Here is a 27,552-nt window from a genome sequence, read left to right as displayed (position 1 = left end):
ACCCAGTGTGAAAACATACAGATCATTACCAAAATATATGTGTGTCCTTGAGATGGTGGCATTTGGCCAAAATCTTATTGCCATAACTCCAGGGGTCCTTTACGAAGAGGAAAATGACCTTGTGACTCATGGAGTTGTTTTCTGGGATTATATTTAGGGCAAATGGTGCACCGGGCATATGTACCATAGGGGAGGGCTTCCAGATATACTGTTTCCCCCACAAAATTATTTTTTCAGGAGCCAAATGGGTCAGGGAATGCACATGCTGGAGTAAGGGTAACTGAGCCCCTATAGGCACTATAGGTCTCTTATTTGGTCCGAACCATATTTGTGAGGTGGGATCAAAGAATCCTCCTTTCTTTTTCCATTTTTGTTTTTCATCTTCTGGTACTAATTTTTGAGCCTGTAGAAAAAGTTTCTTAACAGCTACATTGGGTTTGAGCAGCAGACATCCTTGAAGTTGGACAGAAATGGAACTTAAACTACCTCATTTAGCTGCTATGTCAGTGAATTAATTCCCTTTTGCCTTTATTGAATCAAATTTGGAATGTCCAAGTATTTTAATAATTGCCAATTGTTTAGGTAATTGTATAGAGTCTAATAATTCTGACACTATCTTCCCATTCTTTATGGGTTGGCCTGAGGAAGTAAGAAATCCCCTTCACTTCCAGAGCATTCCAAAATCATGAGATACTCCTAAAGCATAGTAGCTATCAGTATAAATATTTGCTACTTGATCCTTAGCTAGCTGGCAAGCTCTGGTTAGAACAATTAATTCAGCTTGTTGTGCCAACTTTACATCTGGTAAATAAGAGCTTTCAATTATGTCCACAGTGGATATTACTGCATATCTAGCTAGGTAATGTCCCTTTACATCCTTTAAGTAAAATCCATCTGTAAACCAAATTAGGTTAACATTATCAACAGGAATTTCTTGTAAGTCATTCCTAGGCATAAGAAGATAATGTTAGCATAATGCATTCATGGTCATTATCATCCTGGGTTGCTGGAAGTAAAGTTGCAGGGTTAAGATAACTACATTGAGCCAAAGTAATATTAGGTGAAGAAAGCAACAGTACCTCGTAAGAGGAGAGTTGACTCACAGCATAGTACTGAGCGTGATGAGAATTCAAAAGCATTTCAACTGAGTGTGGAACATAGATAGTCAAAGGAGACCCCATTATAAGTTCTTCCCTAGCTTTGCACAAGAGAGCTGTCATTGAAAGAGCCCTCATGAAGGGTGGGAGCCCTTTCACCACTGAATCTAGCTGCTGACTGTGATATCCTGTGGGTTGATGCCTGTCACCATGCCTGTGAGTTAACACACCTAGGGCGTTTCCTTTACCTTCATGCACAAACCAAGAAAAATGGTAATTTATGATTCGGATGGCCTAATTCCAAAGCCTAAGTCAATGCAGATCTTAAGGAATCTATAATGTTTTCTTCTGTTCTGCATTCAGTTGGGTCTGAATGCAGACTACTTAAGTCTACTTAAGTCAGTTAGACTTAAGTAACACATAGAGGGATTGGACCATGAAGGAAAAATTAGATACCCAGTTCCTACAATATCCGGTCAGACCTAGAAATCCTCTCAGCTGTTTCTTTGTTCTGGGAAGCGAGAAAGCCAGGATTCCCTTGATTCTTTCAGAGTCAATTAACAGTTCTTCTTTGGACACCTTATGCCCCTTAGAGGCTAACTGTTGTAACAGATGAACAGTGTCTCTGTCCAGCTCTAGACCACAAAAGCAAATCGTCTACATATTGAATTAAAACAGTCATTAGGAAAGTGTACATCAGCCAAGTCAGCTTTAAGTGGTTGAGAAAAATAAGTAGGGCTTTTAGTATAGCACTGTGGCATAACGGTCCAGGTATACTGATGACCTTCCCATGTAAAGGCAAAAAGGTATTGGCTTTCCTTTTCCAGTATTAAATAACACACTGCATAGGTCTATTACTGAAAAATAATAGGTGTCTTCTGGAATGGCTGAGAGCAGGGTGTGAGGATTAGGAACCACAGAGTGGCGAGGGATCACGGTGTTATTTATAGCGCTCAGGTCCTGAAAAACCTCCAGCCTTTTACATTTGGCTTTCTTACCAGCAAAATGGGGGTTTTGCGAGGACTAGTACGAGGAATTGTAAGTCCGTTCTCAAGGAATTCCTGAATAACAGGAATGCCTCTGGTCTAAATGGGTACTGTCAAATACTGGGTAGAGGCTTGGGATTATCAATAGTTGTTTTAATGGGAGTGGCTGACTTGATTTTCCCTACGTCTGAGGAGGAGGATGACCATAATTCCTCAGGCACTTGTAACAGTGAATCGTTAATTTCCCCTTATCTGTCTGAACTTTTGTTTTCACAACCATCAATTTCTCGGTAATTATGTTCTGGTCTGCATCTAAGTTTTCTAACTCTAAAATCATTTTGCCCTTCAGGCAATATGGGCATTATATGCCTCTAAAAGGTCTCATCCTATCAAATGAGTTGGAGCACATTTCACCAAAAGGAACACATGTCTTCCTGTGATTAGTTCTTAACTGAAAAGTTACGGTTTCCGATTTTAAAACTCGCACAGGTAAATTAGAAACACCTGTCATTTGAATTGACTGTTTACTCTGGGGGGAGAGGGCAATGAATGAGGATAGGGCTGAGAATGGATAAAGTAGCCCCCGTGTCTACAAGGGCCTTAGAAGTCTCCCCTCCGATTGTTATTTCAGTTTCCCCTAAGGTGTCTGTGAGGAGGAGGGGGAATGCCCTCTCATAATCCTTAGAGCAGCCCTGTTCCTTATTAATCTTACCGTGTTCTAAATCTAATTTAAACCTGTGGCAGTCTCTTTTAAAATTCCCAGGTGTTTGGCAATAAAAACGGGTGCGGTTTTTTTCAAAACTGACTGAAATTTGGGCCAGGTGATTTCAAGGGACCACTGAACTGCTCTTCATGAACTTGGCAGCTTTCTTTTTCTCATTTCTGTAAGGTTTTGGAGAGCTTGTCACCAACGGTGACAAGCACATTAGAATGCAGAGTAGCCCAATCAAGTTCATATCTTTTAAACAGTCATGCCAATTCTTCATCTAATCCTTCTTAAAAAAAAAAAATAGAATGTAATACTGGATCATTCTCATGGTCCAGAAAACTCTCTGGAGTCATGCCAGAATGTTGTTTGAAATGTCTTTTCAAATCTTTTGAAATAATAGTGTCTCTTGACCTTTGCATTGATGGATTTTTGCCCAACCTATTTTCTTTGGGAAGATTTTCACAGTAGCCTGATACAGACTGTGGGCAATTTCTCTACATTTCTGGTGATCTGCCACCTCATGTTTATGAAGATCTTCCACAGGCATTTTCCAGTTAATTTCTTGAAGCCATTCTTTTGCTTTACTTTCAGAGACTAGTCATTGTACAAGCTGGTACAAGTTTGAATATTCTGGCTTGTAAGTTCTTACTGTAAGATCAAATTCTGTAGCAAAACCCAAAGGATCTTATAAAGGATCTGGAAAATCCTTAGTTAAGTTCTGTCCTAGTCTAAGGGATATGGATAAGAGCAGGTTCCTCTCTATCTGTGGGTTTCTCCTTAAAGGGGGCAGCTATTATTTTAGGGCTGTTTTTATCCTTTTTGTTAGACGCAATAGGTTCTTCCTTTGAAATTGGAGGTGGAAGAGTAGGGAGGTCAGGACAGAGGAACTCAGAAAGAAGAGGATACGAAGAATCTGAAAGGGAAGGAGGGAAAGGAGGAGGAGAAGCAATGGCTTCTGAGGTCTTTTCTAATTTAGCTACTGTTTCTAGTAATTTTTGGTTTGTGTCTTGTAATGAAACCATTCTATCATTCCCTCATTTTGAGGTTTCTAGGTACCAATTAAAATATGCTTCCCATTCTGGCTGTTTGATCTTATAGTTAGCTTTTTCTAATTGAGTGCACAAATAAACCAATTTAGGTAAATCAAAAGTGCCCCATTTGGGCCATCTCAGGGAGAAGTTATCGTTGGTCAGACCTTGCCGTTTAGTTAAATACTTGCAAGTGTCAGTTCCATAGGTGTTATACATAAACATAGCTGGGGTTCCCACGGGTGGCTGTCTGTCAAGGAGCTGTTCGGCCTTTAAGGCATGATTCCCCATTCTTGATTTGGTAGCCTAATTCAGATATGATCTGAACAACTCTGTGAGGACAGTGTGATGAATCAAATGTGTGCTGCTTCTAAGTCCAGCTCCCCAGAGCATTACCCTTGACTCGGTTCAGCTCTTACGTGTCTTGGTTTCTCCTCCAACAGTCTAAAACTGCCACAGGTGCTTAGAGCACTAGGTGATCAGCCTTTATATCATGCGTCCTCGGATGAGCAAAATTTATTTAATGGTTGTAGAGCGGTTCCCTGTGGGACCCCTGCACGTCATGAGGATTAATACTCAAGACACTTCCACTAGGTTCTCAGATGCCTGAGGACACCTTCTGGCCAGAAGGAAAAAATGTCCCTTTTCCTCCGAGCTGAGTAATTCAGTCTTTCATTTCACTAGCAGTTTCTTCAAACCGTATATCAGCTTGATTTTCAATTTAACCAAACTAACAAAAACTAGCCACCTATGTTTCCCTGTGTCTCCTACCCTGATCCCCCTAGATCAGGGGTCCCCAACCCCCAGGCCATGAACCGGTACCTGTCCGTGGCCTGTTAGGAACCGGGCTGCACAGCAGGAGGTGAGCGGCGGGCGAGCGAGCGAGCGAAGCTTCATCTGTATTTACAGCCGCTCCCCATCGCTCACATTACTGCCTGAGCTCCACCTCCTGTCAGCATTACGGTGACTTGTATAATTATTTCATTATATATTACAATGTAATAATAATAGAAATAAAGTGCACAATAAATGTAATGTGCTTGAATCATCCCCAAACTATCCCCCCGACCCCCATCCACGGAAAAATTGTCTTCCACAAAACCGGTCCCTGGTGCCAAAAAGGTTGGGGACTGCTGCCCTAGACCCCTACCTATGAAAATGCACCAGTGCCCCTTAAGATACCAAGTCTCAAGTAAAAACAGCTCAAATAAAATTTTAGGACTGTCACTTAAAGGAATGAGATCTGGATATCAGAACGCACCGGAGCACCTGAGGAGTACTGAGAAGCTGGCGGGGCTCAAAGGGTACAGGCTGGTACCAGGTGCCAGTTTGGAGTAGGCTCCAGGTATCCCCTGGTGGATATCTTTGATATCCTGCTTGGTGTAGTACACCAAGCAAATGCTGGTGAAAAATTAATCAATACTTAATCTAAGAAAGAAATCGAGAATTTTATTCAAGCCAACCCAAGGATTCATATGCAGGAGACAGTCTTTCAGAAAGCTCGGAGGACTGTTCAGCCTATTAGAAGTCAAAGCACAGTTATCTACGTTTTTGAGGCAAAGAAGTATACATCAAAATGACATATTGACATTTTACATAGTCCAGATCTGCATGCACAAGGTGATGGGTCATCATGACTCCTTATAGGACTGAGAGAGGAATGTTATCTTTTAAGGCATATCCTTACTGGAATCAGAAGAAAATTGTTCTTTATGGTCAAGCAGGCATTCCTGTCTTTGAGGAGATCTGGTTAATGTAGAACATAGAGGCACACTGCACATAAAAGGGGGGGAGTGGCCCAAATGGGCAGAGAGAATATGTTTAAATTTTCTTGTCCTGCATTAAAATATAAATTTTATTTCATGAACATTTTGTATGATTTGCAGTTTTATAACTGTTAGTGTGTAAAGGATTAAATCTTTGGATGTTTTCCTATGTAGAAGAGTTAAGATTAAATTAATTTAAAATCAAATTTAAAAAGCAAGATAAACAAAAACTATTTAATGGTAACATGGTTTCTATAAATTACTCGGTTTATTTTAAATTAAAAATGCATGGGGGGGGGGGCTTCCCTGGTGGCGCAGTGGTTGAGAGTCTGCCTGCTAATGCAGGGGACACGGGTTCGAGCCCTGGTCTGGGAAGATCCCACATGCCACGGAGCAGCTGGGCCTGTGAGCCACAACTGCTGAGCCTGCGCGTCTGGAGCCTGTGCCCCGCAACGGGAGGGGCCGCGATAGTGAAAGGCCCGCGCACCGCGATGAAGAGCGGTCCCCGCACCGCGATGAAGAATGGCCCCCGCTTGCCGCAACTAGAGAAAGCCCTCGCACGAACCGAGGACCCAACACAGCCAAAAATAAATAAAATAAATAAATAAATAAAGTAGCTATAAAATTAAAAAAAAAAAAAAACTGTTTAAAAAAGAAATGCATGGGGACTTCCCTGGCCGTCCAGTGGTTAAGACTTCGCCTTCCAGTGCAGGGGGTGCAGGTTCAATCGCTGGTCGGCGAGCTAAGATCCCACATGCCTTGTGGCCAAAAAACCAAAACAGGAGCAATATTGTAACAAATTCAATAAACACTTTTAAAATGGTCCACATCAAAAAAAAAAAAAAAAAACTTAAGAAAAAATGCATAGAAGGTTAGCAAAAATCTGAAAGATAAGAAGGTCTAAAGTAGACTCGTCACCGGAAAATCCTGGTCCCTCCAGCGCTCTTGCTTCAGCCACCCCCAAATAACCAGCGTCGATCATTTCTTGAGCATCCCGTTACTGTTTCTTTATATGAAAAGAGACAGTTGCAAATTCATGTTGTTTTTTTTTTTTGAATTTTATTTATTTATTTATTTATTTTTGGCTGTGTTGGGTCTTCGTTTCGCGTGAGGGCTTTCTCTAGTTGCGGCAAGCGGGGTCCACTCTTCATCGCGGTGCATGGGCCTCTCACTATCGGGGCCTCTCTTATTGCGGAGCACAGGCTCCAGACGCGCAGGCTCAGTAATTGTGGCTCACGGGCCTAGCTGCTCCGCGGCATGTGGGATCTTCCCAGACCAGGGCTCGAACCCGTGTTCCCTGCATTGGCAGGCAGATTCTCAACCACTGCGCCACCAGGGAAGCCCACAAATGCATGTTTTTTTTACCCACCTTTGTCCTTGTAACGAGCAGTCGTTCTCAGTTTTAAAAAAAGTTTTTGTATATATTTTGAATCGTTAGATCTTATTCTTTTATGATTTTAAAAAATACTTTAATTTTATTGGAGTACAGTTGATTTACAATGTTGTGTTAGTTTCAGGTGTACAGCAAAGTGATTCAGTTAAACCTATATTCATTCTTTTTTAGATTCTTTTTTCATATAGGTTTTCACAGAATATTGGGTGGAGTTCCCTGTGCTATACAGTAGGTCCTTGTTGGGTTTTTTGTTTTTTTTTTTTTATGTTTGACAGCCCCTAGCTTAAGCCTCCCTTCCCTTCCCCTTGTGCCGCCACCTGGGCAAACTGATGAGGAAGCCTGAGTGGTCTCTCCTTTAGAGCAGGAGGTTCCAGCCACACAAGCCCTGCCAGTGCAGGAACTATTGCCCCAGCCCTAACTGCAGTGAACACCCAGGCCAGGCTCCTTTCCTTGCTGTCTGAAGCCATTTCAGTGCTGCTTGAGAGGCCGGCCCTTCCCTGAGACCTCAGTTATGTGATTCATAAGCCTTTTCCTTCCCCCTTGGTGTGTGTGTGTGGCGGGGGGGCACACTACATCCACACATGACCACCACCCGTGGGTCTGTCTTCTCCTGCTCTGACTCGCTCACCTGCTCTGCTGTCTGATGGCGGCCGGTGCCGTGGGCTGCTGGGTGCCGGGGAGCTCGTGCTGTGAGCTGTGCTGCCCTGTGTTGTATTATTGACCCCACCAGTTCTAGATTCAGATAATTTTTTGTTGTTTGGGAGCAAGTACGGGATTGGGGCCCTTCTTAAAGTGGTCCTGGGTCTATGTCTTTGTGGGAACCTATCCATGTGTTTAGAGTGAATCTGTTGAGTGTGGTGCTTGTTTGGCCTCAAAGTACAGGGTATGGGGGGGTTGGGTATACTCTGTGCAAGAGCTGGCTCCATTGGCCGGTCACTCCTGAAAGAACAGTTCCTTAAAAAGAGAAAGGAAGGGCTTCCCTGGTGGCGCAGTGGTTGAGAATCTGCCTGCCAATGCAGGGGACACGGGTTCGAGCCCTGGTCTGGGAAGATCCCACATGCCGCGGAGCAGCTGGGCCCGTGAGCCACAACTACTGAGCCTGAGCGTCTGGAGCCTCTGCTCCGCAACAAGAGAGGCCGCGATAGTGAGAGGCCCGCGCACCGCGATGAAGAGTGGCCCCCACTCGCCGCAACCAGAGAAAGCCCTCACACAGAAACGAAGACCCAACACAGCCAAAAATAAACATAATAAATAAATAATAAATAAAAATTAAAAAAAAAAAAAGAGAAAGGAAAACCGAGGTGAGAAGGGGAATGGCAGCCCTTAGGTGGCAGGCTGAATCTACACTCTTAACACCAGAGGGCTCAGCAGGACTCTTCAGTACCTCTGCTGCTGCTACTGCCCCGCCTCTAAGGTAAGATTCTGGCTCTTGGGGCTCTAGGGGAAAACACCCATGGCACCCCTGTAGCACAGCAAAGCCAATTTAATCCCGAGGTCTTTAAACCCTACAACTCCCACGGGAGAGGTCCCTAACTCTGATGGCACTAATGTGAGGCTCGCTGGAGGAAAAAATTTATAAATACCAGGGTAGAGAGGTCACCCCCCTCCACCGAAGCATATCCAGTGGTGAAGAAAACAGAATAGGGAAGGAAGAGAGGGAGGGAAAAAAGGGAAAAATACTAAAACAAAGGTCCACAATTTTTTTTTTAAATTTTATTTTTTAATGTATTTTTGGCTGTGTTGGGTCTTCGTTTCTGCGCGAGGGCTTTCTCTAGTTGCGGCAAGCGGGGGCCACTCCTCATCGCGGTGCGCGGGCCCCTCACTATCGCGGCCTCTCTTGTTGCGGAGCACGGGCTCCAGACGCGCAGGCTCAGTAATTGTGGCTCACGGGCCCAGCTGCTCCGCGGCACGTGGGATCTTCCCAGACCAGGGCTCGAACCCGCGTCCCCTGCAGTAACCTGAGATGTCTGTTCTTTGTGATTAGCAGTCATCTCTATGTTTGGCTACATGTTTTTTCCAGCAAAAAAATTCATATAGGAACTTCCCTGGTAGTCCAGTGGCTAAGACTCCATACTCCCAATGCAGCGGGCCAGGGTTCTATCCCTGGTTGGGGAACTAGATCCCTCATGTGTGCTGCAACTAAGAGTCTGCATGCTGCAACTAAAAGATCCTGTGTGCAGGATCCCACGTGCCTCAACTAAGACTCGGCACACCCAAAAAAAAAAAAAAAACTCATATATACTGAGAGGCTGTCTCCTGGGCTATAGTCCTCAGTAAGGTCCCCGAATAAAACTTAACTCACAACTTTTACGTTGTATGTTTTTCTTTCAGTCCATGGTTTTAGTGGCCATGAAGGGACCGAGAGCAGACTTCTCTCGTTCACCTGAACTCTGCGAGGATCCAGAGCCTCTTGTGCCCCTCCGCCTCCTTGATGAGTCCAGATGATTGGGCGAACCTCTCCTGGGTCTTGGATCTCCCGTTATTGGCTGATGATCCTAAGTTGATTCAGTGATGGATAAACTCCTTGCTGTGAGCAGTTGGTTTTACTTGAACTTAGTTTCAAGAAGAGGTTACCTGGGTTACCTCTTCTTGCAGTTGAGAGACACTGGGAAGATTTTACACAATTGGAAGACACTGAGTGGTTTCGACTAGGTGATTAGGTAGGAGACTGGCCTGTCATTTTGCCTTGAAGTGGCTACTTTAATAGAGTTTGTCAGAAAAAAAGTGAAAATACTACATGAGAGGTCTCAGCTCCAAAGAAAAAAAGGACAAAGCTCCTTCCGGCCAGCAGAGTCTTTCTCAGGCAACTGAGAAACTTGTGGGAACGGTGGAAGCAAGTCCTCATACCATGCATGGGTCCCATAGGGAAACCCGCTTATTAATTAAAAACCTGCTCAACTGGGGACCCACACAAAGGTTTTGGCCATCCGGTGCTGTGAGTGCCCATGGCAGTTTTAGACTGACCGAGAGAGAGACCAAGACATGTAAAAGAGCTGAACGACTCTAGGGTGACGCTTAGAGGAGTTAAGCCCACAAATAGCACATCAGCCTATCACACAATTATCACTAGCGATTTTATTTCAACAAACTGACCCTGGAATGGGAAACAAACTTTTCAAAACAAAATAAAGAGGCAGCAGATTGCCAGCCTCCAACGAATACTCCAGCCAGGTTCATGTGCAGTACATAGAGAGCTTATACTCGCAGGTGAATACTTAATTGGTAACTATAGAAATCTTGGGTTCTTTTTTTTTTTAAATAAATTTATTTATTTATTTATTTATTTATTTATGGCTGCATTAGGTCTTCGTTGCTGCACGCGGGTTTTCTTTAGTTGTGTCGAGCCGGGGCTACTCTTTGCTGTGTTGTGCGGGCTTCTCATTGTGGTGGCTTCTCTTGGTTTTTTTTTTTTTTTTTTTTTTTTGAAAACAGAAATATCACTTTTATTGACAAGATAGGGCCACAATGGGTAGCTCCACAGAACACAAGTAAGACAGTCCCAAGACAGGAGTGTAAAATTACAGCAGACAAGTTAATATTCTTCACCCTCCTCCTCTCCCTCAGCACTATCAGCTCCAACCTCCTCATAATCCTTCTCAAGGGCAGCCGTGTCCTCACGGGCCTCAGAAAACTCTCCTTCCTCCATGCCCTCACCCACGTACCAGTGAACAAAGGCACGCTTGGCATACATCAGGTCAAACTTGTGGTCCAGGCGAGCCCAGGCCTCAGCGATGGCTGTGGTGTTGCTCGGCATGCACACAGCTCGCTGTACTTTGGCCAGGTCCCCACCAGGTACCGCAGTGGGAGGCTGGTAATTAATGCCAACTTTGAAGCCAGTGGGGCACCAGTCCACAAACTGGATGCTGCGCTTGGTCTTGATGGTGGCAGTGGCAGCATTGACATCTTTGGGAACCACATCGCTGTGGTACAACAGGCAACAAGCCATGTATTTACCATGGCGAGGGTCGCATTTCACCATCTGGTTGGCCGGCTCAAAGCAAGCATTGGTGATCTCTGCTACAGTAAGCTGTTCGTGGTAGGCTTTCTCAGCAGAGATAACGGGCATACGTGGCCAGAGGGAAGTGGATGCGGGGATAGGGCACCAGATCGGTCTGGAATTCTGTCAGGTCAACATTCAGGGCTCCATCAAACCTCAGGGAAGCGGTGATGGAGGACCCAATCTGGCTCATGAGGCGGTTAAGATTAGTGTATGTTGGGCGCTCAATATCCAGGTCTCTACAACAGATGTCATAGGTGGCCTCATTGTCTACCATGAAGGGGCAATCAGAGTGCTCCAGGGTGGTGTGGGTGGTGAGGATGGAATTGTAGGGCTCAACTACAGCTGTGGAAACCTGAGGGGCTGGGTAAATGGAGAACTCCAGCTTCGACTTCTTGCCATAATCGGCAGAGAGACGTTCCATCAGCAGGGAGGTGAACCCGGAATCAGTTCCCCTGCCAAAGCTGTGGAAAACCAGGAAGCCCTGAAGACCTGTGCACTGGTCAGCCAGTTTCCGAATTCGGTCCAAGACGGGGTCAATGATCTCCTTGCCAATGGGGTAGTGACCTCGGGCATAGTTACTGGCAGCATCTTCCTTGCCTGTGACGAGCTGCTCAAGGTGGAAGAGCTGGCGGCAGGTGCCAGTGCGAACGTCATCAATGACCGTGGGTTCCAGGTCTACAAACACTGCCCTGGGCACATGCTTGCCAGCGCCTGTCTCACTGAAGAAGGTGTTGAAGGAGTCATCTCCTCTCCCAATCGTCTTGTCACTTGGCATCTGGCCATCGGGCTGGATGCCGTGTTCCAGGCAGTAGAGCTCCCAGCAGGCACTGCCGATCTGGACACCAGCCTGGCCAACGTGGATGGAGATGCACTCACGCATGACTGAGACTTGTAGGGTTCTGCGGGGCTGGAGGAGGCGAGGGGATGGCCACGAAGCTCTCCCACTGACAGACTACCAAGGAGTCCGGGGGAGAAGTAGTCGGCTTCTCTTGTTGTGGAGCACAGGCTCTAGGCACGTGGGCTTCAGTAGCTGTGGCTCACGGGCTCTAGAGCGCAGGCTCAGTAGTTGTGGCGCATGGGCTTAGTTGCTCCATGGCATGTGGGATCTTCCAGGACCAGGGCTTGAACCCGTGTCCCCTGCGTTGGCAGGTGGATTCTTAACCACTGCACCACCAGGGAAGCCCCTTGGGTTCTTTTTAAGCCTCTTTCCAAAATTAGTTTTTGCATATGCCGTTAGAGACAGCTGGCCTGACAAAACATCTTTTCAAAATTCTGACCTTAAAGGAATAGGAGCTTGCATTTCTCTCCTTGTGCCTTTGCGATGTAAAAATGTTCTACCTGATCTTCTTAGGTGTCTTGTTCTGTGTTTTGAGAGTTTGGTCTCTGCCATCCAGAAGGTACACATATGGTGTAGTAGAATAGACTGGGATTCCGATTCTGAGCAGTCTCTTTGGCTGTGTCAGCTCGTGGAAAATTTTTCATAAGGGCTCCCATTCCATAATGGGCTTTTTTCATTTCAACCTTCATTGTATCTGTGTATACAATGAAGGACAATGAAGGTCTTTACTTACTTAGACTATTTTTGGGAGTAAAGTTTATGGGTTTTTTTGGCTGCACCATGCAGCTTGTGGGATTTTAGTTCCCCAACCAGGGATCGAACCCAGGCCCTAGGCAGTGAGAGTGCAGAGTCCTAACCACTGGACCACCAGGGAATTCCTGGGAGTAAACGTCTGGATATTGTGAATGCTGCCTCCTTTGCATTCTCTTGTGGGGATATCTCTTGCATCTTTTTTAAAAAATTAATTAATTTTTTGGCTGCCTTGGGTCTTCGTTGCACTCAGGCTTTCTCTAGTTGTGGTGAGCGGGGGCTACTCTTCATTGCAGTGCGCGGACTCCAGTAGTTGTGGCGCTTGGCTTTCAGTAGTTATGGCTACTGGGCTCTAGAGCGCAGGCTCAGTAGTTGTGGCACACGGGCTTAGTTGCTCTGCAACATGTAGGATCCTCCCAGGCCAGGGATCAAACCGTGTCCCCTGCATTGGCAGGCGGATTCCCAAGCACTACACCACCAGGGAAGTCCGCCTCTTGTATCTTACTGGTTTGACTTGCTATTAAGATACTAATTGTAATTGGCCACGTAATGGATCCTTTAAATTGGAAAAACTAAATTGGTAAATTTTTAGAGTGCTCTCATGATAAACAGCTGTTTTATTGGTACCTATGGAAAGACCAATTGAAAGGAGAATACACACACACACAAAAAACAGCTAACCTTAAAAACTCCTTTAGTTTAAAACAAAACAAAACAAAACAAAAAAACAGTTTGGGAAGCCTTACTTGTGGTCTCAGCTTCCCTTCAATAGGTCTTACTGATGTTAATAAAAACATTAGGAGGACTTCCCTGGTGGTCCAGTGGCTGAGACTCTGCGCTCCCAATGAAGAGGGCCCAGGTTCGATCCCAGATCAGAGAACTAGGTCCCACATGCCGCAACTAAGAGTTCACATGCTGCAACTAAAGATCCCGCATGCCGCAACTAAGACTTGATGCAGCCAAATAAAATAAATATTTAAAAACAAACAAACAAACAAAATTACGTTAACTAATGTTAATTAGGTTGATTAACAAGTGACTAGGAAGAAGCTGAGCGGAAAGTAAAGAGACTTCTTCCAAATAAGGTGGAAATTTTAAAGGAACTCATCACAGCAGGATGGAAATCTTTAGATGGTTATTAAGAAATGGGATAAGTAAAACAGACATTGATGAGATGAAAAGAAAGGTTTTGATACAACCCTACCTAAGGTTGGATGGGCCAAAGGGGTCCCCTGTAAGCTCCCCCCAACATTAAAGGACCCCAAAAAGGTCTGCTCTATTTACCCCAGTTTAGAAAAAAAAATTTTTTTTTTAAATTAATTTGTTTATTTATTTTTGGCTGTGTTGGGTCTTCGTTGCTGCACACAGGCTTTCTCTAGTTGCAGTGAGCAGGGGCTACTCTTCGTTGTGGTGCGCAGGCTTCTTATTGCGGTGGCTTGTTGCAGAGCACAGGCTCTAGGCGCATGGGCTTCAGTAGTTGTGGCACGCGGGCTCAGTAGTCGTAGCTCGTGGGCTCTAGAGCACAGGCTCAGCAGTTGTGGTGCACGGGCTTAGTTGCTCTGCGGCATGTGGGATCTTCCCAGACCAGGGCTCGAACCCGTGTCCCCTGCATTGGCAGGCAGATTCTTAACCACTGTGCCACCAGGGAAGCCCCCTGCGAGTGACATTTTTTTAGTTGGCCGAACCCTGAAAAAAGAATTTTATGCATGGTTAGGAGTTGCTAAGATTAGAATTAAATTTATTTGAGTAAATAAATTTTTATATTAAAAGTAAGCTGATATAGGGACTTCCCTGGTGGTCCAGTGGTAAAGAATCTGCCTTCCAATGCAGGGGATGAGGATTCGATCCCTGGTTGGGGAACTAAGATCCCACATGTCGTGGGGCAACTAAGCCTGTGTGCCACAACTACTGGGTCCTGGCGCCTCAACTAGAGAGCCCGCCTGGTGCACACTACGGAACCCATGCGCCCTGGAGCCTGCATGCCACAACTAGAGAGAGAAAACCTGTATGCCACAGCTAGAGAGAAGCCCACACGCTGCAACAAAGATCCGCATACCACAACTAAGACCCAATGCATCAAATAAAAAAGAAAAAAAAAAGTAAGGTGGTATAAAACTAGAATTTTTTTTTAAATTAATTAATTTATTTTTGGCTGTGTTGAGTCTTCGTTTCTGTGCGAGGGCTTTCTCTAGTTGCGGCGAGCCGGGGCCACTCTTCATCGTGGTGCGCAGGCCTCTCACTGTTGCGGCCTCTCTTGTTGCGGAGCACAGGCTCCAGACGCGCAGGCTCAGTAGTTGTGGCTCACGGGCCTAGTTGCTCCGCGGCATGTGGGATCTTCCCAGACCAGAGCTCGAACCCGTGTCCCCTGCACTGGCAGGCAGATTCTCAACCACTGCGCCACCAGGGAAGCCCCAAAACTAGAATTTTTTAAAAATTGAAGTATAGTTGATTTATTGATACAATGTTGTGTTAGTTTCAGGTGTACAGCAAAGTGATTCAGCAAAACTAGAATTTTTCTTTCCACGTTAAGAGAACACAGTTTTCTTGGAATATTGATCTGCTTTTGATAACAAATTGTAAAGTTTCTTTACCTTTTAAGTAATCTGTTGTAACTTTCTGTATTTGCCGTTAAAATCTTTTATTGACACTTTGGTTGAGTGAATAAGTATTGTTTCACAGTGACCTGTGAGCCTATTTGACTAAGTGTTTTAAAACTTTTTGATATCCTTGATAAAATTCCCCATGTCGAATTCTAAGTGAAGTTCTTTTGACCTCTAGCTAACTTGGGATGCTTTTGAGGGCCCCTGAAACATCCCATAGAGAGATATTAAACTAATTAGGTTTATTTGGTATGTTAAATTACTGAGAAACATTGTCAAGTAAGTGGTGATAAACCTTCTTAGGTTATATTGTATGAGTAAATGTCATTAATATAGATATTCTAGAAATTATATGGAAATCCTAAAAATCTGATATGTCTTAGTATAATATTATCAGTCATAATTCTAGTTATTACCTTAAAATGTTGTATGTCACAGAAATAACCAAATTTCTTTGTCAATTGCGTTGTAATCAGATCTTTATGCCATTTTAAGTCTTTAAAAATTCTTTTATTTTATTGACGTATAGTTGACTTATAATGTATTAATTTCTACTGTACAACAAAGTGATTCAGTTATACATATATACATTCTTTTTCATATTCTTTTCCATTATGGTTTATCACAGGATATTGAATATAGTTCCCTGTGCTATACAGTAGGACCTTGTTGTTTATCCATCCTATATATAATAGTTTGCATCTGCTAATCCCAAACTCCCAATCCATCCTTTCCCCACTCCCCCCTCCCCCTTCCCCTTGGTAACCACAAGTCTGTTCTCTATGTCTGTGAGTCGGTTTCTGTTTTGTAGATAAGTTCGTCATATTTTGTTTTACTTTATTTTATCTTAAAAATTTATTTATTTTTTGGCCACACTGTGAGATGTGTGGAACTTCCCTGACCAGGGATCGAACCCACAGTGGAAGCGCGGAGTTTTAACCACTGGACCACCAGGGAAGTCCCATTTTTGTCATATTTTAGATTCCACATATAAGTGATATCATATGGTATTTTTCTTTCTGACTTTCTTCACTTAGTGTGATAATCTCTAGGTCCATCCATGTTGCTGCAAATAGCATTATTTCATTCTTTTTTATGACTGAGTAGTATTCCACTATATATATGTACCACATCTTCTTTATCTATTCATCTGTTGATGGACATTTAGGTTGTTTCCATGTCTTGGCTATTGTAAATAGTGCTGCAATGAAAAGGGGTGGGATGCATGTATCTTTTCGAATTATAGTTTTCTCTGGATATATGCCCAGGAGTGGATTGCAGGATCATATGGCAACTCTATTTTTACTTTTTTGAGGAACCTCCATACTGTTTTCCATAGTGGCTGCACCAATTTACATTCCCACCAACAGTGTAGGAGGGTTCCCTTTTCTCCACACCCTCTCCAGTATTTGTTATTTATAGACTTTTTAATGATGGCCATTCTGACTGGTGTGAGGTGATACATTGTAGTTTTTTTTTAATGTTTATTTATTTATTTGGTTGCGCCAGGTCTTAGTTGTGGCAGGTGTGCTCCTTAGTTGTGGCTCGTGGACTCCTTAGTTGTGGCATGCGAACTCTTATTTGCGGCATGCGTGTGGGATCTAGTTCCCTGACAAGGGATCGAACCCGGGCCCCCTGCATTGGGAGCGCAGAGTCTTAGCCACTGCACCACCAGGGCAGTCCATCCCCATTGTAGGATTTTTTTTTTTAGATCACTTTTAAAAATTAATTAATTAATTAATTATATTTTAAAGGGAACTTTATTTTTATTTATTTATTTATGGCTGCGTTGAGTCTTCATTGCTGCGCAGGCTTTCTTTAGTTGCAGCGAGCGGGGGCTACTCTTCATTGCGGTGCATGGGTTTCTCTTTGCAGTGGATTCTCTTGTTGCAGAGCACGGGCTCTAGGCACATGGGCTTCAGTAGTTGTGGCACAAGGGCTCAGTAGTTGTGGCTCGTGAGTTCTAGAGTGCGGGCTCAGTAGTTGTGGTGTGCAGGCTCAGAAGTTGTGGTGCACAGGCTTAGTTGCTCCGTGGCATGTGGATCTTCCTGGACCAGGGCTCGAACCCGTGTCCCCTGCATTGGCAGGCGGATTCTTAACCACTGCACCACCAGGGAGGCCCCCCGATTGTAGTTTTGATTTGCATTTCTCTAATAATTAGTGATGTTGAGCATCTTTTTGTGTGCCTATTGGCCATCTGTATGTCTTCTTTGGAGAAATGTCTATTCAGGTTTTCTGTCCATTTTTTGATTGGGTTATTTGTTTTTTGTTAGTGAGTTGTACGAGCTGTTTGTATATTTTGGAAATTAAGCCCTTGTTGGTCATATCATTTGCAAATATTTTCTCCCAGTCCATAGATTGTCTTTTCATTTTGTTTATGGTTTCTTTTTCTGTACAAAAGCTTGTAAGTTTGATTAGGTCCCATTTGTTTATATTTTTACTTTTATTTCTATTGCCTTGGGAGACTGACCTAAGACAGCCATTTTAAGTCTTTTGTCACAATCATCGTTTTACTCTGATGCTTTTATAAAATGAAGATCTTCAGGAAGATTCATAAAAGGACTTTTTGACAAATATAGGTTTCTGATGACTTGTAGATCATACTACTAAGCTGGAAAACCTTTCCTCTTATGCTAACTATGACCTGCAGCAAGTTGATAAAGTATATCTTTGTAAAAGAAGATGAAACATTTATCTTTTTCTCTTTACCTGATCCCTCCAGAATTTGGCTTCTCCAGCTGGCTCCCCTCTGGACTTGATGAATTCTTGTGATCCAGATTACAACTAGTTATACTATACTAATCATTGTTTTAATTTGTTCTCTCTTTGTTGTTTTCAAGCTGTTTATGCTTTGTATCTCTTTTTGTTGTACTAGGACCTTATTAATGTTACTAGCTATATTACTTACATCCTGTCTGTTTTATAGGATGGTTGTCTCTTGCATTACCCAATGTGTAACCAGGCCTCTGACAAAATTAATGATGGCTAAACATCTTGAGGCAATTGATCACATTTATAGCTCTATATAAAATTAATTGTATGGGCTTCCCTGGTGGCACAGTGGTTAAGAATCCGCCTGCCAATGCAAGGGACACGGGTTCGAGCCCTGGTCTGGGAAGATCCCACGTGCCACGGAGCAACTAAGCCCGTGCGCCACAACTACTGAGCCTGCGCTCTAGAGCCCGTGAGCCACAACTAGTGAAGCCCACGCGCCTAGAGCCCGTGCTCTGCAACGAGAAGCCACCGCAGTGAGAAACCACACACTGCAACGAAGAGTAGCCCCCGCTCGCCGCAACTAGAGAAAACCCGTGCGCAGCAACGAAGACCCAGTGCAGCCAAAAATAAATAAATAAATAAATAAAAATGATTGTAATAGTGCAACTCTAGATATGGGAAGAAGCAACAAGGGAAAACATTTCCTCGTTGATAATAGACTTGTAAGACGGATGATCCAGAGAATTTTGGGTGATTAACAGGGTCTAATCCAGATACAGCACATGAATAGCCTATCACCGAGATCCTCACCTGACCTAGCAATGAGCCTTCCTAGCACCAGGGGTCAAATTGGTCATGAAATGCCTCTCAAAACCTTGATAAGATTTATGCCCAAGGGGCATTGTAAAGAAAAAATGTTTCCCGTGATTCCAGTTCTGCAAGGATCAAGCCATTAGCTTGATTCACCCACCAACAGTGCATCCTAAGGGGAATTCAGGATGGAGAAAAACAGGAAGCATTCTGTGCTTTGGATATATTGACCCTGGGATAGTTAGGATGCATATCTAAGAAAAATTTCAGTGACCCCAGATTCTTACATCTTCCCATACATAGAAAAGCACTAAAATCAGTAACTTGAGATGTCTGTTCTTTGTGATTTTTTTTTTTTTTTTTGGCCATACGGCGCATCTTGCGGGATCTTAGTTCCCCGGCCAGGGATTGAAGCCATGCCCCTGCAGTGGAAACGTGGAGTCCTAACCACTAGACCACCAGGGAATTTCCAGCAGTAATTTTTTTATGTTTGACTACATGTTTTTTCCAGCAAAAAAAATTCATATATACCCTGGCTCTGCCCTTACTCTTCAGAGCAGTTACTCAGAGCTCTCTGAGAGGCTGTCTCCTGGGCTATAGTCTTCAGTAAGGTCCCCGAATAAAAGTTAACTGACAACTTTTACATTATGCATTTTTCTTTCAGTTGACAGGGCCTTGAATGATTTATGTTCTTTGAGATGGTCAGTCAAAGTGCAGCCACAGGTGGAGACAGAGGAGAGGCTCAGGAAAAAAAAAAAAGCATTTTATTATACTCACACTGTTTCATGGTGGTCTCAGCCTATGGCAGTGATGCTAAAATTTGATCAGCCATGAATGCCTGAGATACTCACCTAGGCTTGTACTGCTTGTGGCGAGCCCTGACAGACAATTCCCTATCTGAGTCAGTGTGGTTGCTGGACAGACCTTTGTGGTTCTATCATGATGGTAAGATGAAGCTCAGCAACAACCATCAGGGTTATTGGAAAAAACAAGATTAATTACTAAAAAGTTCTGGGCCCAAGGGTTGTGGGTGGTAGTGGGGAGCACACCAGGAGACTCAGCCTTTACTGGGGTCCAAGGGCAAGGTAGGTAGGGTTTCTCGGGTTCACCCATTATTGGAGAATTTAAAACATAAGAGCGAGAATTAAAGCCCAGGGTGGGGGTACTTCCCTGGCAGCACAGTGGTTAAGAATCTGCCTGCCAATGCAGGGAACACGGGTTCGAGCCCTGGTCTGGGAAGATCCCCCATGCCACGGAGCAACTACTCCGTGAGCAAGCCCATGCGCCACAACTACTGAGCCTGCGCTCTAGAGCCAGCGAGCCACAACTACTGAAGCCCGCACACTTAGAGCCCACGCTCCGCAACAAGAGAAGCCCCTGCAATGAGAAGCCCGTGCACTGCAACGAAGAGTAGCCCCCGCTCGCCACAACTAGAGAAAGCCCGCGTGCAGCAACAAAGACCCATTGCAGCCCAAAATAAATAAATAAATACATACATACGTACAAACCTTGAGGATATTGAAAAAAAAAACAACAGAAAAACCCAGGGTGGGAAAAGCTGGGTGACTCAAGTGGTCAGTTGCCTGGGTCACCCAGGGCTTTCTAGACAGGGAATTCATGGTTGGTGCAGCCTGGCTCTGTCTAGTTGTGTAGTTGGCAGATGGATGTCTTTGAATGGATGCCTCAGCAGTCAGAAGCTTAAAATCAGGCACTTATGTTACAGTCAAAAATGTGCCTTATTGTCGGGCACTTACACTACACCCATCCTAGAGACAGGAGGCATGGCGTGCCACACCATCCCGTGCAGGGCCATGTGGGAAAGATACCAGGGCAGTCAGGAGGCAGAAGTCTGGAGGGTGGGGGTGGATAGTGTTTAGGCTACAGCCTTTCTTGGGGGTTTCTCCAGCAAAAGCAAAGCAGGGCAGAGTGAACAGTTTAGGATTGGCTAGTTTGAATAATTTTGGTGGCCTTTGGACTACAGGGGTGGTACCTAGTTGCCTGGCACCTGGCCCTGGGATGATTCAGGCAGGGGAATATTGCTGGGGACAGGGTGAGGGGGTGGGTACAGGCCAGGCAGAGGAGGTCTGGCTCTGAATTTGTTAGTTTGCATATCAAAGGCATGCTCCCAGCTGGGCCCTTTGCTGCCTCTTAAACTGCCTAGCCTTGGAAGGGACAGTTTCTCCCCAGACAGAAAGGTTTTGTAAGATGTCAAAACATCATAATAAGCAGAAAATTTTAGATATTTACAATACAGTTGGTCCTCTGATGTTTTGACATATTAAGGAAAGTTTGGGGTGATGATAGATTGGTAAAGATTTTAAGAGAGTAGGGCATAAGTTGCCCTAAACAGCATAGAAAATAATTTATTATGAGAGTAAAGGAGGAATACAACAGAAGTACAAGGAGTGACCTCAGGCCGGCCCATAATTAAGGTTCCCATTGTATGGCATTAGCTGAAATCAATCTGAAATTGTTGGGGGGGGGGCTCTAATATATCTTGGTGGGGTTGTGAACTGTGTTAGGAATATGCTCAGGTCAAGTTATGTTGTTGGAGGTGTCGATGGAAATAATAAATAATCTATAATAAGAATAGAAAAGGGGCTTCCCTGGTGGCGCAGTGGTTAAGAATCCGCCTGCCAATGCAGGGGACACGGGTTTGATCCCTGGCCTGGGAAGATCCCACATGCCGTGGAGCAACTAAGCCTGTGCACCACAACTACTGAGCCTGTGCTCCAGAGCCCGCGAGCCACAACTACTGAGCCCATGTGCTACAACTACTGAAGCCCATGTGCCTAGAGCCCATGCTCCACAAGAGAAGCCACCACAATGAGAAGCTGTGCACCACAATGAAGAGTGGCCCCCGCTCGCTGCAACTAGAGAAAGGCCATGCACGGCAACAGAGACCCAATGCAGCCAAAAATAAATAAATAAAATAAATAAATTTATTAAAAAAGTAAACATCCATTTAAAAAAATAAAAAAAGAAAAGAGTTTTATTCAAGCCAAACTGAGGACTATAGCCCGGGAAGCAGCTCTCAGTAGCTCTGCGGGGACTGCCCCAAAGAGGTAGTGGAGGAGCCAGGATATATGTGAATTGTTTTGGCTGGGAAATACACGTAGACAAGCATACATCTTGGTGAAAGATTACTGCTCATCACAAGGAACAGATATCTCAAATTAATGGTTTTAGTGTTTTTCCATCTGTTGGGAGATGCAAGAATCTGGGGTCATTGAAACTCTTCCTTAGATATGTATCTTAACTATCTAGGAGGCCATATATCCAAAGCACAGAATGCTTCATCCTTCATTCTTTAATAGTTTCTTTAATAGCTAAAGCAGATGTACAGTGTATATTTGACAGGCCATAAGAGTATTTTAGTTAGCAAAAAGTTCAAGTTAAATCATGTATACGCCAGAATGACTTCCCTATACCTCAGTATGTGAAACTTTCTTCCATTAGAGGGTATGAAATAAGTTAGTACGTGTAACTTCTGTAAAGATTAGTGGTATTTGTATGTAATTACAGGAAAGGAGTGGTTGTGGAGATCATGGTGGAAAGCTGGAGGAGAGGAGTAGAGGAAAGCACTGAGCAGTGAGTGGTTCTCTTACCAGGGGGTCCAGGGGTTGACTGATAAGAGGTAGGTGCCTCCTGGGGAAAGCAGTGGTCTCCATTAATTTTCAGGATGGTGCAGATAGTAGTAACCTTTGCCAGATTTCCCTTTAGGCCTGGGCGTGTAAGGGGTGTACATTTTAGCAGAGAGCAAGGAATATACCAGGATCATGGGCTAAGCAGACAGTGAGCTCAGAAACAACACAATTCTTTTTTTTTTTTTTTTAAATATAGTTTTTTTTTTTTTTTGGCTTTGGGTTTTTCTTTTTCTTTTTTTTTTAACCCCACATTTGTTTATTTATTTTTTATTTTGGCTGTGTTGGGTCTTCGTTTCTGTGCGAGGGCTTTCTCTAGTTGTGGCAAGCGGGGGCCACTCTTCATCGCGGTGCGCGGGCCTCTCACTATCGCGGCCTCTCTTGTTGCGGAGCACAGGCTCCAGACGCGCAGGCTCAGTAGTTGTGGCTCACGGGCCTAGTTGCTCCGCGGCATGTGGGATCTTCCCAGACCAGGGCTCGAACCTGTGTCCCCTGCATTAGCAGGCAGATTCTCAACCACTGCGCCACCAGGGAAGCCCAACACAATTCTTAAAGGAAAAAAAAAAGCAATAAATGTTCTGTGTCCAATCTGTGCTTTAGGAGAGGCAGCATATAGGGTCACTGAGGCAGAGGTTTTAGTGTCGGGATGAAGTTGTCTCCAGTGCAGGGGGTGAAGTCATTTCCAAAGGCAAGTCTTGGACGGGGCAATGTCATTTGAGGCAGTGTCCTCTCCAGTGGTGACCTCTGTCAACCAAAAAAAATAATGCAGGAGGCTGCAAATAAGAAAAGAGTTTATTTGGTGTCTTAAGAATTGCAGTTCAGGGACTTCCCTGGTGGCACAGTGGTTAAGAATCCGCCTGCCAATGCAGGGGACACGGGTTCGATCCCTGGTCTGGGAAGATCCCACATGTCGCGGAGCAACTCAGCCCGTGCACCACAACTACTGAGCCTGCGCTCTAGAACCCACGAGCCACAACTACTGAAGCCCATGCGCCTAGAGCCTGTGCTCCGCAGCAAGAGAAGCCACCGCAGTGAGAAGCCCGTGCACCGCAACAAAGAGTAGCCCCTGCTTGCCACATCTAGAGAAAGCCCGCGTGCAGCAACAAAGACCCAGTGCAGCCGAAAACAAAAACAAAAACAAACAAACAAAAGAAGAATTGCAGTTCAGGAAGCACAGATTTTGGTAACCCCAGAAGAATGTTCTGGAGAATAGAAAAAGTCAGGGACTTGCAAACACAAAAAGCCATGAGGTTGTTAAAAGTTCCTGGTGAGAACTGTGATTGACTCTGACTTGAAATTTCTGAGTCAGGATATACTTGTCCTGTTGATATATTAATCAACAGGAATCACTAGTTATTTTAGGGTAGGGGTCTGATAAATATCTTGAGTTTCTGGCAGATGTTCTGGTGACTTCATTAGGACAGTAAGTGGTCAAAAGGTCAGATTCCATCCAGACTGAGATGTGCATAAGTCACAGTGCCTTAATGGCCTCCCGCTTCCATTTTAGAGAGCAATACCAACTCCATTTTTATTTTCCTTTCACAACTCCTGGGCTATGGTGATGTTGTCTGGGATATGGGACTGGAGTATCCCTTCCAAGTGGATCCCCACCAGCTTATATGGATCTTGACATTTGCCATGTTTAGTTGAAACAATGGCTTACTCGTAGGCTCTGGACCTTCAGATTGTAAACCAGTGAGAAAGCACCCAGACCAGTAGTAATAAGACTAATAGTCCATAGAATGGTGTGCAGCTGCACCTGACAGGGTTTTTTGTGTTTGTTTGTGAAGTCTAGGCTCAAATGGTTCCCATACCAGAGGAGTAACTGTCTGGCCCTTGGATAATTTATGGTTGATGGGTCCCAGGAGAGTGTGAGCCCTGGATCTGGCCTCCAGCCTTACGGAATGGGGGCAAGATTGAAAATTCATAAAGATGGGTTAAGGCCAGGTAGGGTATTTATAAAGATGGGTTAAAGCCAAGTCTGGCTCTGGATTGGTTGGCTTGCATATCAAAGGCACACTTCTAGGTGGACCCTTTGCTATCTCAAGAAGTGGCTGACCCCAAGGGTCAGTCTCTCCTCAGCTAGAAAGACTGATGTCAAAACATCATAATATACAGGAAATTATAATTATTTACAGTATGAAACCATTGTACAAAATCTACTTAGTGAAGGAATAATTATCATTATCCCCAGTGCTTCTCCTTTGAACAGCCAGATTTGGCATTTTCTTAAACCTGGAAAGAATGAATGACACCTCACAGTGGATTGCTGCAAACTTGAGGCTCTGGTCTCACCAAATAAGCCCCTATTCCCAGTCCCCAGCATTATGGAAATTACTGACTCCATCCACTCAGCAACGGGTAAATATCCTGTTATCACAGATTTGACTCAGTGTTCTGTTCAGTGCCTATTTCAATGACTCTTAGATACACCTTTATGTGGTTACCCTCAGGGAACCTCAGCGCCACTGCGATGGCACACAGCCTCTGCAGGCAAGACTTGAACTGCAGACACCTGCTCCAGGAGCAGAGGTGTGACGTTACATTAATGACGTTCTCCTCTGAGGACATTCGTTTCACATTCATTCAGAACATAAAGATATTCGGAAAAGGGGCACATCCCTGCCTTCTTTCTGATCTTACCAGGAGAAAGCTTCTAGTCTCTCATCAACTATGATGTTAGCTGCAAGTTTCTTATGGATGTTTCTCCTCAAGAAGAGAAAGTCCCCTCTATCCTAGCTTGCTCTTATAAATGGATGTTGGTTTTTTAAAATACTTTTTCATTTTCATTAACCGCCCCCCCTTCCATTTCTAAGGTTAGTAATTTCTGTCTTCCCTCTTTTTTCTCAGTTAGCTTGACTAGATATTTATCAATATTATTAACCTCAAAGAACCAGCTTTTGGTTTTATTAATTATGCCTGTTGATTTCCCTCAATTACATTGTTTTCTAATTTTTTGGTATATGAATTTTATATTATTACTTTGGGTTTCATGATATTTTTAACCACTTTATATATATATATATATATATAAAGTATATATATAAAGACGCCATCATATTTATCTTATATCTGCCAACATGTTTTGAGTTCTTTAGCAGATGGAGAGCACCGTTTTCCATAGATGAATCACCATTCTTTGGTTGTACACACCTACTCTAAGAAAAACTGCACAGTAAATTGAACACAGTCATATTTCATTATATCTTATGGCAGTTACTATTTTCCATGAAAGAAAAACAGAACCAAATCTCAATTATACTGTATTTTCTCCCCTTAACAGAGACTATTCGCCTGTGGATCCAGACCCATCTCTCTGTGATTAGGTCACACAGTTACTAAATGCATGTCATTCTGGGCATTTTACCAATTGCTTTACATGGACCTTCTACCTGAATCCTTACACCACCACAATGAAATGGAATTATTATTATTAAAATTATGGTGCTCTTCTACATCCTGTTAAAAAAAAAAAAATTATGTAAACGATGAAACGGAGGCATGTAGAAAGGTAAAGCGACATATAAATACACAGAACACACACATATTCTTTGAAAAATTTATCTGAAAATGTTGTTTGGTGGTTATAAGAAGGAAGAATAGGCAGGTACAGTAGTAACATATTGTACATTACAAAATAAACTAAGGTTGATGGTGAAGTCAGAATAAGAAATCTGACATTTCCTAGCTCTTTGTACATACCACGAAATATTTAATTTACCTCTCTAAACCACTTGAATATTTATAAACAGTGAAACCTACCTTATGTGACTGTTGTGAGAATAAATTAGAACACAGAGTATGAAGTATTTAATATGGTTCATTGAATCAAAAATATTTATTTTAGTTACATTGTTACTATTTCATTTATCCATTCATCCAACGAACATGATTGAGGTGCTACCATGTTGGAGATACTGCACACATGCTGGGGCCGTAGGTGTGAATGTCCCAGTCACCGTTATCACAGCTTCAAAGCCTTGCTTCTCAAAGAGTGGTCCATGGATCATCAGCATTACCATCACTTGGAAACTTGTTATAAATACAGAATTTCAAACCATATTCCAGACCCACTAAATCAGAATCTGCATTTTAATAAGGCACTAGCGTTCAGTGTAAACATTAAACTTTGAGAAGCACTGCTCTACAAGAAGGGCAAATAGTGATACAAAGCAGGGTTGTCAGTTCTATGATATTTGAAATGTGTTTCTCTAAGAGGTGAGACGGAAAATCACTGATGTATATCATAGCTGCCAGTCCTCAGATATACTTAAGCATAGGGAGATATTAGAGTATCTAAAAGGAATTCCTTAATCAGAGAGAGATGGTCACAAAGGCTTGCCAGGTGATGATTTTCTTAGTGAACCTTGAGGAATATATGTGAAAATCAAGCAAAGGAACCAGGGATGGAGTAGGTTTAAGAATGGAAGAGGTTCATACGGATGAGGCAGTTGATGTGATAGATGTCAATTGTAAAGGCATATTATATTATTTATCCATACTCACTATATATGGATATATATATTCAATACTATATATGGATATACTAAGTATATATAGATATCTACATATCCAGACTAATGAGTATATGTGTATTAATATAATATTATAATGTGTATTAATAATGTGTATAAATAATATACATATTAATAATATATTAATATGTGTATTAATATATATTATATATAATATATATAATATATATATACATATAATCTATATAATGTACATACTATATAGTATACTAATAAGTATATATATGGGTATATATATTTTTACACAGGTTAACTAATAGATAAACATATGGATACACATATACAAAATAAGTATTCATATTGTGGTTTGGGATTTAAAATTCATGGTAGTGTTTGTGTCTAATAATGCTAAGGAAATGATTGTGGTATTTATACACATCCTTTATTACTTACAATTAAGATTCCTTAAGATAATAATGCAATAGGGACTTCCCTGGTGGCGCAGTGATTAAGAATCCACCTGCCAATGCAGGGGACACAGGTTCGAGCCCTGGTCCAGGAAGATCCCACATGCCATGGAGCAACTAAGCCTGTGCGCCACAGGTACTGAGCCTGCACTCCACAAACCACAACTACCGAAGCCCGCGCTCCTAGAGGCCGTGCTCCACAACAAGAGAAGCCACCACAATGAGAAGCCCACGCACTGCAACGAAGACCCAACACAGCCATAAATAAATAAAT

The 27,552-nt window shown here is 43.4% G+C and overlaps 1 pseudogene; it reads right to left on the bottom strand.

Annotated features, from left to right (window-relative positions):
* Positions 1-10,496: 10,496 nt before the first annotated feature.
* LOC137758795 (tubulin alpha-1C chain pseudogene) lies at positions 10,497-11,943 on the bottom strand (annotated as a pseudogene).
* Between the last annotated feature and the right edge of the window lie 15,609 nt (positions 11,944-27,552).

This window comes from Eschrichtius robustus, chromosome 2 (genome assembly GCF_028021215.1).
Source record: "Eschrichtius robustus isolate mEscRob2 chromosome 2, mEscRob2.pri, whole genome shotgun sequence".
Lineage (NCBI taxonomy): Eukaryota > Metazoa > Chordata > Mammalia > Artiodactyla > Eschrichtiidae > Eschrichtius > Eschrichtius robustus.
This window is presented reverse-complemented; position numbering and strand designations above follow the sequence as displayed.